General features: G+C 38.7%; 1 protein-coding gene across 1 annotated transcript in view; it reads right to left on the minus strand.

The window, feature by feature from the left end:
* Positions 1–20859, minus strand: part of SMYD3 (SET and MYND domain containing 3) — a gene marked incomplete at its 3' end in the record, with an annotated part of 341649 nt that overhangs the window by 48064 nt on the left and 272726 nt on the right. The gene's annotated exons all lie outside the window — the stretch shown is intronic.

Below are 20859 nucleotides of genomic sequence, written 5' to 3' on the forward strand. Positions count from 1 at the left end.
TGCAGCACACTGCTGGCTCATACTTAAGTGATTGTCCACTAGGACTCTAAAATCCCTAGTATTATTGAGCCAGGTATCACCTACCTGTGCGTTTGTTTTTTCTTGCCTAAATGTAGAACCTTCCTTTTTTCACCATTGAATTTTTTGTAACAAAGGTGATAAAAGAGCTGCTTCTTCATGGCCGTGTTTCAAAGCACATTACTCGTTGGAAGGCCAGCATATGCAAAGCCTCTGAAAGGTATTTCTAAATTCTAGGCACCTTGAAGTAACAATTCTAATTTCTAACCTATCTTCTAACTCTAACTTCCCCATCCTCCCTCTCCAAGAAATAGCGAAGCAAGCTAAACATAGCCCTGGGACCAAGGATCCCCATCTTGACTTCTGATACCAATTCAGAATTTTAAGCATGGCATTGTATAACCACTTACAAGTGTTCTTTCAAGCAAATATACCTAGGGAACTATCACAATTATAAAAAAAAATCTGAGAAAGAAGGAGAGCAATTTTCAGTAACATGCTGTAACAGAGCAAAGATCTGAATAACAGAGAAGGAATCTAATCTTGTCATGTAAATTTGGTATTTAAACCTCTTGACAGACCTTGGGGTAAAAAAAGGGGGAAGGATTATATCTTTTGTATTAATAAAATCTCCCAAAGACGTATAATTTTTGCAATCCTGAATCATAAAACAACTTAACTTTTTGTTAACGTCATCAGTGTATACAGACGTCTGAACCTGTACCCCAATGCCCTGCTGAACTCGGCAAGACTTATGTCTAAGTAAATATTATAGGAGTGCACTGTCAAAGTTAATAGGAAAGAGATATCTTTTACACATTACACTTTGTAATGTTATAGTAAAACAATAATACTGTATATGAAGCAGCTGTCTTCTATGCAGCAGCTTAAAAGTATTATGTTGCTAAATAGCAGAGATGGCATCTACGAAATGTAATAGTGTTTTTAAAAAGTATAATGGAGTAGATTTTTTTGTTAAGGAATGGATATCTTTGGATTCAAAGGAAGATAAGTTGTTAATATTTAGACACTGGGGATGTGAAAAGCAGATCAAATAGAAATTGTTTCAAGCGTGTAGCTAGTGTTGACCAGTGATTTCATCTGGTTTCCTAAAGTGCTCTCAGTTGACAGCATGGCTTTTGGAAAATGCAACCCTGAGTGCATTTGAGAAAGCAAAGAATAACTGGTAGATTGGCTGAGTTGTGGCATTTGCTGAATTTTGTGCATTCAAAGAATGATAGGGTTGGAAGGGAACTTGGAGGTCTTCAAGTCCAACCATCTGCCCAGTGCAGGAATCAGTTTATGGACAAATGGTTGTCCAATATTTCTTGATTTTGACCTCCAGTGATGGAGTGCCTACAGCTTCAGCAGGCAGGCTGTCTCACTGCTTAATAGCTTTTGCAGTCAGAAAACCCCTCTTTGGTTTGTGTTTGGATCGCTCACTGTAAAGTTATCCCCACTGCTTCTTGTCTTACCCTCAGTTGCTGGGGAGAATAAATCTACTACCTCTTCCCTGTGATATCCCTTCACGTATTGGAAGACTGCTATCACGTCATCCCTTAGCTTACTCTTCTTTAAGCTAAACTTAACAAATTCTTTTAACCACGCTACATAGAATTTAGCCTTCAAGTCCCTTACCATATTTGTTGTTCTCTGCACTCTTTCCAGTTCCACAGCATCCTTTCTATATTGTGGGGACCAGAAAATGAACACAGTATTCCAGGTGATCTCTGACCAGCGCAGCATAGAGTAGTACTATCACTTTCTATGATTATACCTCTATTGACGCAGCCCAAAACTCCACTGGTTTTTTTTTGACTGCGGCAGCACATTGCTGGCTCATCCTTAATCTGTGGTCTACCAAGGACCCCAGGTATTTTTTGCAAGTACTATTGCCAGGTCCCACCTAATTTATACTTGTGCATCTGTTTTTAATTGTTTAAGTATAAAACCTTAAAATGCTTAACAGTGAACATTTTGTTGGATAGGGCCAATGTTCAAGTGTATCAAGATCTTTTTTAAAACTTGAGCCTGTTTTCATGGGTATCAGCAGTTCCCGCAGCTTTGTTTCATCCAGCAGGCTTTCTCTTGACTCTTTTATTTGTAGAGACTTAAGCATGTGAAGAATTTGCATTTTTTTCTTTATGTTCTTGTGCACTGTTGATGCAGGTTCATGGGCATTTGGCTACAAAGGCATACTTTAATTTAATTGTTGGTTTATCTGTCTATCCCTTTAGCATTGTAAGTATAAAAAGAAGAGCTGTTTCGCTGAGCAAGGGTGTGTACATGATTCACGAATACCTTTTTTGTTCTGAGTGTTTTGGGATGTAAATGCTGGCAGCCAGGTAGAGGATTTTTTTTGTCTTTCCCAAGATGAGGCCTCACTCCTAGACAAAAGTCCTATTTCCTTCCTTCCTTCCTTCTTTCCTTCTGCAAATATTCTCATTCTTCAAGGCATAAACTGCAATTCCTTCTTTTTGGCAGCCAGCTATTACAAATATTCTATTCCTCCCTTACAAGTCATAATTTAGCAAAGTAAATACTGGAAAGAATAGACATGGTCCATCTTTTTAACCGCCTGGAGTTTAGACACATGGAATTTAAATTCCCCTTCATGGATTGCTACATACTACTAAAGAAGGACGCTATCAGCTGTAACGTTGACACTGTACATTACCAGAAGTTTATCCATGAAAAGCAGGTCACAGGTAAAGGATTAAAATAAATATAGTCCATTGGACAAGAAAATAGGCTGTATTCATTTGCTTCACTATGTCAAAAAATAAAATAAAAATAAAAGCCAACCCATCCCATAAACACATCTTCAACCAGGACAGAATTGATATGACACTGGAAGATGTGTTCCCCAGTTCAGATGATATCCAGTAAGCTACTGGAGAAGAGCAGAGAGCAAATACAAGTAGTTCTATTACTCTGGGTGTGGCTAGAGTAAGCCAAAAGGACACCCAGTTGCTGATATGCCCATAGGCTAAAGGAAGCTTCAATCCCTTAAGAGTTGCCCTTAGCCTCTAGTCTTTCCATTTCCGGAAAAGGAGTCAACAAAGTTAATAATCTAATTGCTTTTATTGGCTTCTAATTGCTCATATTTGGCTTAGTTTGTTAGGCAACTTGAGCGTCCTTTGAGTGGACTATAAATCATCATCATAAACAGAATTTCAAAGTCGCCTTTCACTTTTAGCTACAAAGAAGCTGATTATTGAAGATGCACCTTCATAATATTAAAGATGGTATAATTTGGGAAAATGCAGATATTCTCGTGCATTTAAAATAGGTATCTTTGGTACTATTTCCAAGTACAACTCCAGTGGGTTACCTTGAGCTCAATGGTTCTCTTAAAAGCTCAGAGGGCTCACTGGGGACTGAGAGATAACATCCAAGCTTGGATTTTCTCCTTAAAGCCTCTGTCTTCTTCCCCATTCCTGGGGTAGCAATCAGACATAAGGGTGAGAGCATAAAGTTGCAATATTAAGCTTTTGAAGTTTGAAGCTCTCTCTTTCACATTTACTGTAAGTGTTCATTTCTACTGTACATTTTATTTTATGGAGATTCTTTTTAAGTAGCATTACAAACCACTTTAGGAAAGGGACTAAGCTAAAGGAACGAATTGATTTGCATCAAATATATTACAAAGTGGTGGAATTAAGTGAAGAATACTTCCAATACTTTTCTTTTTTCTTTTCTCTTCGAGCTCTCTGGCCCAGGCTGAGAATTTTTTAATTTTTAATTTTAACTGGGTTTTTATTTTTCTCAGGGTTTCATTTAATCTTTTTTAATTTGTTTTTAACTTTTGTATTGATTTTCTTTAAATATCCTGTAAACCGCCCTGAGTCCTTCGGGAAAGGGCGGTATATAAATCTAAATAATAATAATAATAATAATAATAATAATAATAATAATAATAATAATAATAATAATAATAATAATAATAATAATAATAATAATAATAATAATAATAATAATAATAATTATTATTATTATTATTATTATTATTATTATTATTATTATTAATTGGTAAAAATTTCAGAAACAGGAAAAATATGTTTGGGAGATACTTCCAATGTAATCTACCAAATCCCCTGCATGGATTGCCCATGTGGAGAGACGGGGATAAAGCCAACCACCCAATTGCTAGAACACAAGCAAACGGTCAAACGAGAAGACCCAAATTCATTAGTAGTCTCGCACTGCAATGAACAAGGACACACATTCAACTTTTCAGCGACTAAGATTGTTGGATGAGCAGGAAGAAAGACAGCCAAGGAAGTGATTGAAGCCTGGGAAACAGGCCCTTTGTCAGTCAGGTGTGCTGATTTACCACTAGCCTATCAAGTTCTTAAAAGGTGAGGGCTGAGCAACACAAGCAAACAACAGCTAACGACTTAAAAGCAAGCTATCAACACACCCCAATCAACATCTAAAAACCTACTTACAACAGGCACTATAAATACCACACATAGAAAAAGAACAGCGTACTAGAGCAGAGGTCACCAACCTTTTTGTTTTAGTGGCCTGGAAAAGGGGGCAGGCACTATTACGCGTGCATGTGCACACACAAATGGGCCATGCACGAGCACATGCGTGAGTGTAAACGGGGACGCACAAGGATGAGTGCCACAAATGGGGTGGTGCTAGCACCGGTGGGATGCTTGAGGCAGTGCTAGTGCTGGCAGGACGCTCAGGGCAGAGCGGTGCTTCACGCAGCCTGGTGGCCAAGAGGTTGCGGATCCCTGTGCTAGAGGATGGACTCCAGCACGAGTCTGAAAGCTCAGAAGAGAAAACCTCTGGTCCCAGTGACTGACCCAGATTATATCCTGCATAAATATGTTTCTTAGCAATTTGGGTAGATTGGACATCCCTTACATGTCCTTCCTAGCTCTCATTAAGGAAAAATAAACATTCGGAGAAATTGGATTTATTTATTTAACAAATTTATATAACTGTCCTACTCATCTCCATGTGACTCCAGGTGGTTTGACATAAAACCATTTTCCCCATCCCATGGCAGTAACAACATTCCCATCTTAATTTGGGGTTCTGACAAAACCAAGTCTTTAGTGTCTTTCAGAAAGCAACAACATGAGGAACAACCATACCTCCAGGTAATGATGTTTCGTAGAGAAGGGGTCACCACTGAGAAGGCCTTTTGTCATGAACCTGCAACATACCCTGCCTTCTCATTCTGGTGGGCTGGATAGAACTAATGGGTGAGAGTGATTAATCTTTCACAGAATCTTTAACCAAAATAACAATATTGAGTACAGCACACACAATTTTTTTTATGCCTCAGGAAGTAAAAAGAAATGTAACATTAAATGAAAAGTGAACATTTAGAGCAGACATGTCAAACACAAGGCCCGCAGGCCAGATCTGGCCCACCATGTGGTTGCATCTGGCCCGTGGAACTGCTCTGGAAACAGCAAAGGACCGGCCCGCGGCACCTTGGCCCAGCCCAGGATGACTCGGTGCTGATCTACAACCTGGTTGCATTCATCAAAGCCAGAATGTACTCAGCCTTAAATCCACAGGGCAGCCCTGGAACCAGCGATGGGCGCCCCAGCCCCACCCCTTGGGCATGTATGCAGGAGGTGGCGAGCAGGCAGAGTTCGGCATCCCTGCTGGTTGTCTTGCCCTGCAGGCTGACTTCACCCAGGACAGCAGTGCTCGTCGCCTCCTGTGCGCACACCCTGGGGGTGGGGCAGAGGCAGCAAGGCGGCCCCTTGCTGGTTCCAGGGCTGTCCCATGGATCTAAGGCTGAGCACGTTCTGGCTTTGATGGATGCAACCAGGTTGTAGATCAGCACCACCACCCCTCCCACCAGCACCTCCATGGCCCTAGCCTCACAGCCACAAGGCTTCCCTTTCACTGAGATGCCCCCGCCCATGTAGGATAGTGATGGCCGGTGGCAGTATGGCTGTTGTGATTCAGGGTCAGCCTGTGGGTTCGGCAGTTGGGTCGGACGAATCAGAGGAGGAGGGGGGTGTTGAAGACCTTGATGAGGGGGTTGAAGATCTTGCTGATGATAGCCCTCAGGCAGGCCCCTCCCACTTGGTCACCATGGAGACCCAGCTGTGTGAGCCTGACAGTGTGGATGAAGATGACCCACAGCTGGCCCTGTTCAAGGACGCCTGACGCAGTAGGCAGTCAAGTAGGAGTAAACAGAGGAAGGCTGTGGGGCTTCTCAGAAGGAGGCAGAGAGAGGCCACGCCCTGAACTCTTTATAAAGTGAATGTTTGGGGAGGGCTGGTTTGCTGAAAGCAACCGCTCAGATAGTGTTTCAAAGCTCCTGTATCTTGGTACGTGTCTTGTTTGTTTTTTGTAGTAATAAATTTGGCAGACGTCATTCCAGCCTCTTGCCGTTTATAAAGGGGTTGCCTTTTCTGCAGGGCCGGTAGCAGGCTGGTACAGAACAATGGCCACTGGCAGCGCTGGCAATCCCCCCCACACACATCATTCCTTCCTGAGCATGGAGGAGGAAAGAGATGGAAATGAGAAGCAGGGAAAGAAGAAAGGAAGGAAGGAAGGAAGGAAGGAAGGAAGGAAGGAAGGAAGGAAGGAAGGAAGGAAGGAAGGAAGGAAGGAAGGAAATGAGGATATTTTTAAAACCACTGTATTAGTAATGCTTTGATAACTGTATGGGAAAAAATCAAAATGAAAATATATGTAAAAATTCCAGGGTGGTTATCAACAATTGAAGCTTTTTCACATGTAAACTTATTAGATTTTGAAAAAACGTGGACATATAAAGATATTTTAAATATTGATGGGACATTAAAATCGAAGCAAGAACTGGAACATCAGGGTATCAACATGTCATGGTGGGTACGTTTACAAATACAAAATAGCTATGAAAAAGATATGAAAATGTATGGATTTTATAAAGAACAAAATGTGTTTGATAAGATATTACTAACGTCTGATGAGAAACTAATTAAAAAATTGTATAATTTTTTGTTAACTTGAGAGATGGAAAGTGAACAAATTAAAGGGACAATGACAAGATGGGCGGAGAATTTTGGTTATACTATAGAGTTAGAAGAATGGCAAAAATTATGGGAGAGAAATTATAAATTGACAATGTCAACTGCATATAAAGAAAATCTGTATAAAATGTTTTATAGATGGCATTTACCTCCGGCCAGATTAGCAAAAATGTTTAAAAATGTATCAGGCAAATGTTGGAAATGTAAACATAATATAGGTACATATTACCATACTTGGTGGACATGTGATAAAGCAAAAGCTTATTGGAGAAAAATACATGCTTGGCTAGAAAATATATTAGGAGAACATGTAGCATTTAATCCCAAATTATTTTTATTAGGTATATTACCAGAAAAGACTGATAAACAAAATACATACTTGGTTCTACATATCATAACTGCAGCAAAAATAAGCTATGCACAATGCTGGAAAAATGAACAAGTACCATCAGAAGATGAGCTAATAAAGAAGATATTGGAATGCGCAGAGATGGACAGACTATGAGACTAAAAGACAAAGGAGAAACAGAATATTATGAAAGCTGGAATTTATTTTATAAATGGTTGGAAAAAAGAACCAAAGAGTGAAATCTGTATATGTATTAATGAATCATGAACTCAGTTCGCACGTTGTTTGGAAAATTAACATATGTGTGTAAAGAATAAAAATAAAATATATAATAAAAAAGGAAGGAAGGAAATGAGAAGGAGGCAGGCAGTGAAGGAGGGAGGGAGGGAGGGAAAGAAGGAAGGAAGGAAGGAAGGAAGGAAGGAAGGAAGGAAGGAAGGAAGGAAGGAAGGAAGGAAGGAAAGGAAGGAAGGAAGGAAGGAAGGAAGGAAGGAAGGAAGGAAGGAAGGAAGGAAGGAGACGCAACTTGTTTGAAGATGCCTCAGTTCTCACAGTTTTGCTTCAATCCTGGATGCGTTGAGACTTGGGCTCAAAGGAGAAACCAATGTTGTGTTCTGTTTTGTCACAGACAGGGCTTTGTTGGCAGTCCAAGTTAACATTGATATTCTTGAATTGTGAGCTCTTAGGAAAGTATTCCCTCCTTGTGTGTTGCAAACAGCCATTTATTTCCAGTGGGGAAAACAGGACAAAGCAGAGTGGGGGAAAATATTTTTTTTGCTATATTTCCAGTCTGAATTAGACCATGGCAGGGTCCCTACAGGAGAGCCCTTTTAAGGATTATGTATTAATAGAAAAGCAACTAACTTACCTGTTCCTAAATGCTAAAGCTGTTGCACATAAAAAACAGAGGAGCTCTGATCAATTATCACAGCCACCATTTTGACGGTTTTGCTGTACTACTGTCTGTGGATGCCCCCACTAAATGCAAGCATGGGATAAACTGAGCCTGCTTTGATCTCAGACTTTTAAGTGGCCACAGACTACTAGCAGAAGTGGCATTTGATCACAGGGCAAGGAGGCATCAAGAAATGTTTCCCCTTTTTGCATTTGGGCATCCAAGAAGGGACAGGAAAGGAGAAAGGGAAATAGGAAAGACAAAGAAAAAGAAGGAAAAAGAAGGAAAGAGGGGAAGGAAGAAGAAGGAAAGGTGAATGAAGAGGGAAAGACAAAGAAGGAAAGGGGGCAAGCAAGGAAGGAAGATTATAATGAGAGGGAGGGAGGGTCTGAGGGAAGTCCTGCCTTAGCACTTGGCCATGAGCAGCCCTGCTGCCCTTTTGCCATTCCCTTGACCCCTCCTCCTGACCTCTCCTGGTGGTCTCCCATCCTATCGCTGAGGATGCTTTGGTTACAAAGCTGGGTCTTCTTGCAGGGAGAGGAAGTGGGCCTCCCTCTGACCACACATTTTGCCCTCCCGCACACACAATGAGCAACTTGGAAAGCGAGCCAATCAGCAGCAGCCTTGAGGAGGAGATAAGCGCAGCTGAGCGCCCCCTTGGGAAAGGCTGGACTGAGCACTTGCCCTCCACTGCCCAGGACTCCAAGCAGCTTGCATCACTGGGGGTTGTCCGCATGGCCTGAGATGGACAGCAAGGCTCCCTTGTCTCGCCTTCCTTGGTTGGAGACAATGGATACCCCCAGCCCTGCCCAGGCCACCACAGGCACCCCCAACACAAGAGACATTGAGCTTGCCATGCCCACCCTGGCCATGGCCCCTCCCCAGGTCAACCACAACCCTGATGCAGCCCTCAATGAAATCAAGTTTGACACCCCTTATTTAGAGAAAGAATTTTGATGTCTTTGGCGACTGGTGTCAAACTGCCGGCCTGTGGGCTGGATGTGTCACACCAAAACCACACCCACCTCATTGCCAGCAATGGGAAATAAGTTGCGATATGTCACGACATGTCACATGAGGTTGCAAGTTTGACACGCGTGCTCTATTCATTTCAACCACTGTGTAAAATTTTATGTCAAATTATCGAGCATATTTTAAAATGGGTTGTTTTACATGTTCTAAAAATATTTTTTACTTCAATTGGCTCCACCACATACTTCCAACAATCACATGCTATCTTATAATGAGCCTTTTCATATTTAGAATATTTGCATATAGCTTATTATTGTTCCATAACTGATTCACAGTAAGTGATCGGTCAAGGAACTATAAATAGTTCAATTCTTTATAAATGAAGTTATATATTAAATATACATTCACACTTAAACACAACAATTTGGGTAGACAATTTAATTATCTTGTGCAACTGATCAGCTTAATCAGCAAAATGCCATGCATTTCTCGCTATTCTTATAACCGGCATGTAATTGAGTCATATCTCAAGCCTGCTTCTTCTACCAAAATATTTACATAGCCAAATGAATGTATTGCATTCTAAATAGCACTGTAATTCTACCATGCTTTGTTTCCCCTCTAGTTCAGCGCTCATTATTTTTACAGAAACTTCCATACATGACTTCCCATGTTAATTAACTAAGTACATGGTGGTTTAGTCCATTCATATTTCCCTTTTAATATATTAATTGAACTCAAGTAATGATGCTATGTAGAAGCTGAGCCAGTAGATGCCTTTCTACATTCAGGACCCAGAACATGCAAGAATCACCAATTGTGTTACTATTAGACCGCTACATGAGAGACTCTTATGTGTGCAGACTTCAAAAATACAAAACATAAAATGGATGTAATTTGGATTAAGTGTCAGAACTTTGATTTTACAATTATTCTATTTCCAACCCAAGGAATATATTGTAATCAAATTCTTGCTCATAACACAATGTACAAAATCCGTTCTTAATGGAGAGCTTCATCCATCAATTGAAAGAGGAAAAAAAAAGAAGTTGAGCAGGTAATAGGCTTTCTTTTTCTGCCCCCCTTTCTCTTTGTGTGTGTATTGTGAGAGACAGAAAGAGAGATTGAGAGAGATACATATGTCTGCCATGTGCATGTGTCCTTAAATAAGCTGCTTGACCTTTTCCGCCAGCCTCTTTAATTGTTAAATAGCAAGATAACCATTTTCATTTTAATGGAAGTGTTACTACATGCTCTAAATACTAATAGGCTGCTATCTGTGACATTGCTGGTATATGCCTAGGACATAAATAATAACTATTTGAAATCTCATATTGTATCCCCAATACAAAAGTTAATTAAGAATTTTAAAGCATGTGACAATAGAAAGAAGAAAATTCTAACCAGTTACTGAGGGTCCGGTGCACTTTTGTCCCTTTATCATTTTTATATGACATAACCTTGATCAATAAACAAGAGGCGGAGAGCCTCTGAGCCTCATCACTAATCTTTTTAAAATGAATACATGACTAAAGCTTTATACAGATATTAGCATGTAACAGATTTCAGACAACTGTCTTGTCTGTCAGTGAAAAGATTAAAAGATTATCCATATTGACAGGAGGAACATGTCATTCATTTATTTTATTATTTAATCTAATGTTGCAGACAGTGATCTTGATCAGCTATTTTATAGATTAGAACAGGATATGAATGATTATGTCAACCCAAAAGAGAACAAGAAAGTCCTCTTGAATTATGAGATTATAATTTTAGTTCTGCTCATGCTGGCCAGGGTGGGGGGGAAAGAAAATCTGGGTAAAGAGGCTTATTTCTATGTAGGAAGCTGCCTTCAAGAGTTGCTTTGTAGTAGGTTGCCTAGCTCTCTTATTATTCTCAAGCAACTCAGCAGCAGTCAAGGTTTTCCAACCTTTTTGAACTTACTCTTCCTGATAATACAAAGCATCTATTTAATCTAATTAGTTCCCTCAAGCTAAGATCTCACTTCTAAAGACAGGTAATCCTTAGTGGTTACTTAGTATTGTTATTAAGTTGCACCTCAGGCTGAACCTCAGGGCTGAAGTTCAACTCCCCTAATGTTGCCTCAGAGAGCAGGCAGTGATGGGAGAAACTAATTGAGTTTAGGTAACTGAGCTGGCTGGAGTTGTATTGGAGTATCAGAACCTACTGCTGGTTCTGATACCGCTCGCCCTATCTACAGTGTGTCTGCTTATGGAAGCATATATTTAGCTATCAATGCTTAGTTTATTATTTTTTTATTTTAGAAAGCATCTTTTTCTATATATCTATGGAGATTCTCAGTCATCCAGGGCATTGTTGTCTCAAAGATCCTTTTTCAAGAGGCAACTGGACTTTTTTGTTTTTCTTTGAAGATATTTCGCTTCTCATCCAAGAAGCTTCTTCAGCTGAAGAAGCTTCTTGGATGGGAAGTAAAATGTCTTTAAAAAAAACAAAAAACAAGAAAATCCAATTGCCGCTTGAAAAAGCACCTTTGAGACATCCTTTTCTACATAAACATGGGTATGTACTCAGTATGTTTAATATCAGAGAATCAAAATCCAATTTATTACACCCAATGACTTAACATATCCCACGTCTTGGGATAGGGTCAGATTGCAGCCTGAAAATTGTATTGTCTGATGGACAGCAGCAGACTGGGGGTCAGGCACCTGGTTCTACTGCCTTTGTATTTTTATTTTTATTTTTATTTTTATTATTATTATTATTATTATTATTATTATTATTGTTGTTGTTGTTGTTGTTGTTGTTGTGGTGGTGGTGGTGGTGGTGGTGGTGGTGGTGGTGGTGGTGGTGGTGGTGGTGGTGGTTTTTATTAATGTTGTGAATTGCCCAGAGTTGTGTGTTAGATAGGTAGCCACATAAGTCTGTTAAATAAAATCTACCAGAGACCATGTAACAATAATTCTGCCTGCGATGCCACACTTCATGGTAGCACAGATCCAAATGTACAATTGAGGGCTCTAATACAACACCTCTTTTGGTGCCCACCAAACTGTTTAATCCTAAGACTATTTTTACATTACTTAATCAAAAATAAATAAATGAGAAACTAGCATTCTGCATAGTAACAGCTTCATGTATAATCTGTATTTCCAGCTATTTCCAGGTGCAAAAAATGAGGAGCCAGGACAGAGTTCAAAAGCACTACAGGTTTATTTCATGCTACCTATACACAAGAATCTGATCTACTAACGGTCAAGGCCAATTGGTGCCAGGTAAGAATAAATAGACTTTGGGGGAGGGGGGGTTAGGTCTCTTAGAGAGGCACAATGACTCCAAACTGGTGATGCATTTGACCCCATCCTCAGGTTCAGCCTCAGGTTCTCCTGCATCCAGGCTTTAAGTAGGCCCCAGCAGCTTTCAAAAAAATATGGTGGATGACTGCAATCCAGCGCTTTCTCAAGTATGTCTCAAGTATAACATGAAGCTGTTATTCATGTAACAGCTTAGAGAAACCAAGACAAGAACTTTTGGAGGTTCGGAGTGATAATGGGGAACAACCTCATGAAATTTACTGCTAGTAAACTGGGGAAATGGTGGGCTACATCCATTTCTCCACTTTACTAGCAGTAAATGGTTGGCATTTTGTGAGATACTGAAACATGCTCTTGAAATTTGTATTGTACTCGCTGGCCCATAAAGTTTGGATAGCCAGGATTGCTATCTGAGCACTTTTTGGAGCTGCCAAGTTTATCTAAGATAAACGGGAGCTGGAAATTAATTCTTGCCAAGCATTTAAAACTTGTACTTTTATGGTGCTAGCAATTTTGAGAAAAACCCTGAGGCTCCATCAGAAACACAGGGGAAGATAGTCTGGTTAAATCATCTATCAAGAATGTTACATTTCTTTCTAGCCTCTCGGCTTGGTGAGTAATGAAACTCAGTTCCTCTCACTTGACCGCAAGGCTCACCTCTCACAAGAGTGTTGTATTCCAAACCTATTCTAGCAGGTCAGCACAGAGAGCTTCCAAATTGATACTGTCGTGCCATATCAATATAAATGTCCAGTTTTCTCAGAAACTGAACTTCTGGCAGAGGTTTTCAGGGGTCTCATTAATTTAGGTGAACTACAACTTATTTTATGTGCCCTGAAGGCATTCCTGTCTAGTTAACCTATTCAAAAATGCAGTGGTGAGGAAAGAAAAAGAAAGAAAGAAAGAAAGAAAGAAAGAAAGAAAGAAAGAAAGAAAGAAAGAAAGAAAGAAAGAAAGAAAGAAAGAAAGGGGGAAGGAAGGAAGGAAGGAAGGAAGGAAGGAAGGAAGGAAGGAAGGAAGGAAGGAAGGAAGGAAGGAAGAAAGAAAGAAAGAAAACCAGCCTCAAACAACTAAATAAGGTAAACAACCCCCACAGTGTCAGGGTCCCTCATCAAGTTATCATTTATCAGGCAAACGCTAGAAGCCAGAACTTATGAACTACTAAAACCTAAATGTAGAAATGACTCTTTGGCTTCCAATGTCATTTCTGACTCTAAGAAATAAAATATATTTGTTAAATAAGTCTTGCACAATTATATTAACTGTGTGAAATGGTCAGTTTAGATTTGCCTATTGCTTTTCCAGTGAGCAAGAAAGGTGGAATGGCAGAGGAACAGGGGAATCATCTAGTGGGAGGACATGGCAACCTTGCAAATATTTCAATCCAGACAGGATTTCTGAAGATGGCTTACACGGTAATTGTGGATACGCCAGAAGGTGGGTTATGCTGTTTATACTTTCTGTCTCTTACTGAAAAGCATTACACTTCTTTAAAAAAGGAACACAGCATATTTCTTAACCAAATGTAACTTTATTATATTTGTAAACATTTTGAATACATTAATTAAAGGCTTTTCAGAAATCATCTACTGCAGGATGGATTTTGCAGGGTAGCCTTTACAAATTACTGTCTTTGCTGTTTTCCAGGGAGCTGCTAACAATAGTTGCTAGGAAACGGGAGTTATGTGAGTAGCTTGGTAATGTCCATTTCACAGACAGATAATACAGAGAGCAATCTTTTGCAATTTGGTGTCTTCCAGATATAATGAGACTGTATCACCCAGAATTCACAGTTAACCCTAACTTTGGCCATGTGGAATATGCCAAGTTGGAGAAGGTTATATTGGTCTTCGCATGATCTCCCCCTAGTTCTAAAGTATTAAGAAGCAGATTAAAGGGGACAAATTTCATAATACTTATTACACAGGATCAGTCTTTATTCCACCTGTAAGCTAATATTAAATTGCATTTAAAGTAAACTCTGAGATATGCTGGATGCTAAATATTGCCAGGATTGCAATTTTTATCAGTTTTAAAGCATTTAAATTTATTTGCAATAAAATTATGCTCAACAGTTGCCATAAACCTGAACTGTTGGAGACATATTATATTCAGTTTGTTTAATCACACTGATTGCTAACTTACTTTTGCATGTAGTTCAGGAAGCTGCATTGAAGGCAGGGATGGGAATTGTTACCATCTCATATACTGCTTAATTAAAATTCTCAGTAACTCTGGCCAGCATGACTAATGAGAGGAGATGCTAGAATTTCTAGTTCAGCAATATTTAAATACCCCATCAGATTTTTAAAGACCCTCTATGTTTCTTCACACATACTCTGATCAATATCTAAGATTCCAGACTCCATTACCATCTGAAGCATGGTGGCTAGTGAAAAGGAAGGAGGTCTTCCCAGTAGTAATTTCTACTCCACAGAATCTCTTTATAAGACTTACTTCCTTCCTTCCTTCCTTCCTTCCTTCCTTCCTTCCTTCCTTCCTTCCTTCCTTCCTTCCTTCCCTCCCTCCCTCCCTCCCTCCCTCCCTCCCTCCCCCTTTATTTTGTAATGTTCTCACATTTTTGTGGTTTCTGGTTCTGTACCATAAACACTACACCAAACTGGCTTTCATTTGTTTCTTTATTTATACATTGCCAAATCCCAGCAGGCTCTATAGGCAGTTAATAAGTCACCAAGCCCTGACAATGTAGCATATGGATATTTGGTTTAACAACCTGCAATTAAAATTTTTCATTTTCTGGATGACTATTTTTTTTAAATTGGATTTTGCATCTTTTGTTTCCTATCTGTGAATCAACTTCTTCCTCAGTCCCAGCAGAGCAACAACTTTGCCTTATTCCATCAGCAATGTTTCAGGAAATATTGGATGGAACTAGCTCTTATTCTTGTGAATACTGGAAGAGGGATGGAATGCCAAGTCAGTCACCCATTTTGATGAAACTCTTAGCATTCTCCAGAGAACAGATCAGTTGAAGCTGCAACGCAACACAACTTCTTTAGGTTTGGTAGGGAGAAACTGGTAAATTTTCATCTGTCAGTCAATAATGATAATGAGGATGATTGACCCAGGAGGGGGAGATTAGGGGTCCTTGGTGCTCTCTGAGCTTGCTTGTTTTCTTGCAGATGTTTCATTACTCTTAACTATAGGTAGGTAACATTATCAGTGCTAGTAAGGAGTGCTGTTTGCTGTCAGTTTATAATGTAAATGTATACTGTATAATATAAATTGACAGCAAACAGTACTCCTTACCAGCACTGATGACGCTATCTAGTTAGGGTAATGAAATGTCTGCAAGAAAACAAGCAAACTCAGAGAGCACCAAGGACCCCTCATTTCAAATATTGAGCTACAAATATTCTCCTTCAGAGGGAGATTATCCTGGACAGCCAGTTGAAGAATCCTGAAGGAAGGCTGGTGGCTTTGCAAACAAAAGATTGCATGGGAAAGTATACTCTAGCAAAATCTCTTATACACATTTTTCCGGTGAAGAGAAGCTTTCTTAATGATTATTTCTGATGACAAAAATGCAATCATTAAGGAAAAATGCAATGTAGATCTCCCCTCATTGGCAGTTTCACAATAAGAATGACTTTAACAGCTAGAAATAGATTTAAAGATTGGTGCAGTCAATGAATCGGCAAATAAAAGTCTGTCTTTCTGCCTATTGATATATTTATACTTCAGTTTTCTTCCATTCACACGGTCTCCTGTCCAGTACTCATGTGTCCTAGAACTGTTTCAGCTCTGATTTTGTTTTCAGTTTTCTAAAACTTTGTACTCTCCTCTATCTTAACTGATTCCCGAGCTATTATGCTAATTACTGTTCATCACTGATACGTTTCATATATTACCAATTCCTTTTTGGTTAATGTAGGATTGTTTTATTCTTTCCGAGAAAAAGGTGAAATATGTGTTTTAAAGATATGAGCAATGACTAAAATGAATAAAAGATATGCAGTACAGGTATTGCAACTGAGGCCCAGTAATCAGCAAACATTTTGCAATAGTTTCTGTATTTTCTTCCTAGAAACAATAAACCTGAAGAGTGGGCTAAAATGGATGAAGCTCGATCTATATTATTACATTTCAGACTGCAAGCATAATTTAGTGGCACTCACATGAGACCACAAAGTTATATAATTTCAGACTAATGAACTAGCCTGTCAACCCCTACAGAATGTGACAGGTAAGGGGGAGGTTTTTCCTACATATGAATGCAATGATTTCTTATCTGACAGACGGGTGGTTTCCTAATGTGATTTGGATGACTTATCCCGTTTATGAAAGACAATCCCATAATGCTGTGGAATCTAAGCATCTAATGGTCTGACTGTAGAGAAAACAAAAGTATTCCTTTACAGGCTTAGCATTATTATTTTTTTCATTAATGCTATTTACAAAAAAAAAAGCAATGAGAGGAAACTCAAGTTAATTTTCTGTAACTTTTTAGTTGATATGCTACACAACCAAAGTATCAGAACTTCTGATCCACAGTTTGTCCTCATGATAAATGTGGGGAAGAAGGGGAGAATAAAAACTGCAGCAATCCCAAAAATGTTTTAAAATATGTGGGATTTCTACTTGAGTAAGATATAAATCAAGCATTGTGACAATTACCCAATAGAACGATAGCTTTTTTATTGTTATTTTAAATTGGAAACTCTGAAAAAATCTGTTGCTTTAATTTTGTGAATATTTTTGTAATGTGCTTAGATTTATTTATTTATTATTTGTGCATGTATGTCATCATTCAATGTGCATCTCTGGATGGTTCATATAGAATAACAAAATATACAATATCAGGAAAAAAATATTGTGCAGGGATACACTGGATAGACTTGAGCAACATCCTGCCCAATGCCAGGGGAAGGAATCACCTCTTTGAAACTTGCTGGGACCATCTGGGATTTAGAGGAGGAGTGCTACAAAGCAGGCATATTGACATGTTCCCTGTATTCCATAAAATGACATATTATTTAATGAATCCCTAACATGACATATTATTTAACTGGATCTTGAACATCCAGTGCTTGAACCGGATCATTTTAATTTTAGCATAAAAATCCTAGATCAACAATCTGGCAGTGATAACTCTGTAGGGTATTTTACCGTCTTCAGATTGAGTGTCTGGTGAATGATTTTGGTGGATTTTGCCAATTTACTATAAATAGTCTGCCATGTTTTACCTTTTATGGGTAGTCCTTGACTTACAACCCTAACGGAGTCTACAACTTCCATCATAAGTCATGATGGTTCTAAATCAAGGAATTCACGTGATCAAATCCTACTTTATGACTTTTCTGCAGTGGTCATCAAGTGAATGCCACAGTTGTTAAGTGAAAGCGGTGGTCATTAAGCCAATGCTGTTAAGGAAATCAGTGTATTCCTACTGGCATTTTTTTGCCAGAAATGGCCCAAAAGACCAGAAACCCTCAAAAAATGTAGTAAATTGTAGCCATGGGCTGTAACCAGCTGTAAAGATGAGCCAGTTGCCAAGTTCCCAAAACACGGTCATGTGACTAGGAGTCTGTGTGCAACTGTCAGAATTCTGAAACCAAGTCATAAGTAGCTTTTGTGAGGTCCATCATAACTTCAAATGATTGCTAAGCTATTGGTTGTTGAGCAAGTATGAACTATACATTTGATGTTAATCTTTGCTTTCCATTTTGATGTGACTGATTCTCATGTTTTAAATTTACTGTAAAGAGTCCTGAGCTGTGTCAGACGGTGGAGAGCCAGTTCTAGCCTAGGATCCAGGCTAGAAACCAGGAGATTGTGAGTTTTAGTTTTGTCTTAGGCATGAAAAGTTGGATGGATGACTTTGAGCCAGTCACTGTCTCTAAGCTAAACTCACTTCAAACAGTTATTTTTCTGAAAGGCGTATGAGATATGCTCACCACCTTATTTATAAAAATAATAAAGGTGAGATTTTTAAAAATCTGAAAAAACCGCAAACTGGACATTTCAGAAGATCTCATTGTCTTTATATAAAACCTATACAAAGGACTGGAAGTCATAGACCAGATAGAACATGACAAAACAGACCGGCTCCAGATTGGTAAAAGAGAGACTATATACTTGCTCTTGATTTATTCAACCTACATATATCAAGGAAGGCTGGGCTGAAAGACATGGAGGGTAGTTTTATAATTGGAGGAAAAAAATCAATAACCTCTTTTATGCTGATACCTAAAAATGAAAATGTACTGCAGCTTCTAGTAATGGAAGTCAAAAAGTATAGTGAAAAAATCGGATTAGAATTGCCTTAGAATTGACAATGAAGATACTGAAATGTTAGTTAGCTTTTGTCTTAGGATCAACTATCAGCAGTAAAGGAATCAGCAGTCAAGAAATACATCATAAACCAGGACTTGGTAGGGTGGTAACAAAGGCCTTGGAAAAGATATTTAGATACTATGATGCTTTTTTTTCTACCATGGTCAGAATCATGCAGGCAATGGTTTTCCCCATAACACTGTATGGAAACAGAAGTTGGATTTTAAAGAAGCAGAATAAAAAGACTTGACAATTCTGAATTTGGTGCTAGAAAAGACTCCTGTGAATATATAAATAGTCAATAAAACAAAAATAAATCATCAAATAAACTAACTATAGACTTCTCACTCAACCTCAACTGAAGTTATTGTATTTGTTACAAAATTATATGAATACTTAGCTCTATAGAAAAGTCTGTAATGCTGGGAAGGGTGGCTGGAAAAAGAAAAAGAGGACAACCAACAGCAAGGAGAATGGACTGGATGGTAGTGGTGATGGGAAGACCTGGAGAGATAGTCTGGAGACAGATCACGCTGGAGAAAGTCTATTCATGCTGTTGCTAAGAGCTGACACTGGCTTAATGAGCATAATCAGATAATTATAAATCACTTACTAAGTACAAGAATGGGTGCAGTTGATACTGGGACTGAATGATGGACAGTACTATTTGGATATATGCCTTCTAGGACAATTTGAGGAAGTATAATTTTTCCACTGAGCAGTAATCATATTCTGTATGCTTTCAAACATTTTTCTAAAACAGCTTTTTTCCAACTTGAAAAGGATTTACTGACATATTGATTACAATTCCCATCATTGGGGCAATAATGACAATTGTGCAGTTCAGAATATTTGCAGGAACTAAAACTGAAGGTGACTTCTACTGTATTTAACAATAAGGGCTACAGCTCCTACTTGATAACTGCAATGGTTCCTCAATCACACCATTTTTTTTGTTGCTTACCAAAAATTGTACCACTGTGCTTCTTCCAATATAATACTGTATTTCTAAGAAAGCTGCCCAGGATTGTATAGTAAACATTATCTCATAGTTTTTGCAAAATAGCTAGTTGTGCACCCAAGTTAACTATTATTGAAATAATTATAAATATGTCTTCAAAAGGTATCATACTTTAAACCATACCATTGTAATGTTCTTGAAAAAATGGGCCTAATTAATATATTACATGCAGGTATATAATAATCAGAAAGCAACTATGAAAAGGAAATTTTACAGATTGATTTTTCAACAGCCACAAGTTCACTCATAATTCTGTGCATTACTGAAACTAGTATGCTTAATTTCAGCCTTTCCCAGAGGAGACGAGGCAGCTGGCTGAAAGACAAAAATAAAGCTATTTATCACTGTAGAGAGGAGTTCAGGCCTACGATATTGTATAGAGACAAAATAACTGACGGCTTTATGAAATCCATAGTCCACGGAGTACTATTCTGTAGGAAGAAATTGTTTTAAATGTTTTAATGACATTCTGTAGTTGCCCACAGAGGGCATACAACAGGTGAGCACAGGAGACTAAGATATCACCAAAAGAGATAATCAAGGACTATAAAGAGAATTTGTCTGGGGGAAAAATATGATACACAATTTCACTAGAAGCCTGGTATTTTGTCAGTATGTTTAGGCTGAAGTATCCTGAGTATACAATACATTGCATTTATATTCTTGTTGGTGGTATGTGGGTAGTCAGGAGATTAGAAATCTTAGAAAGTATAGAATAGTAAAACTATATTTAAGATATAATTGGGCTTTGGTTGAACTTTTGGCATATTAACCAAAATATTTTACTGAATACTGCTAATATTGCAGCATGGAAATAACTAAGACTGGTGACTTCCCTTATCTCATATGAAAACTCAGTTGATCAAAGACATAATATGTTGTTGTTGTTGTTAGTTGCGAAGTCGTGTCCGACCCATCGCGACCCTATGGGCAATGTTCCTCCAGGCCTTCCTGTCCTCTACCATCTTCTGGAGTCCATTTAAGCTCACACCTACTGCTTCAGTGACTCC

Source organism: Vipera berus (assembly GCF_964194415.1).
Source record: "Vipera berus genome assembly, chromosome: 1".
Classification (NCBI taxonomy): Eukaryota; Metazoa; Chordata; class Lepidosauria; order Squamata; family Viperidae; genus Vipera; species Vipera berus.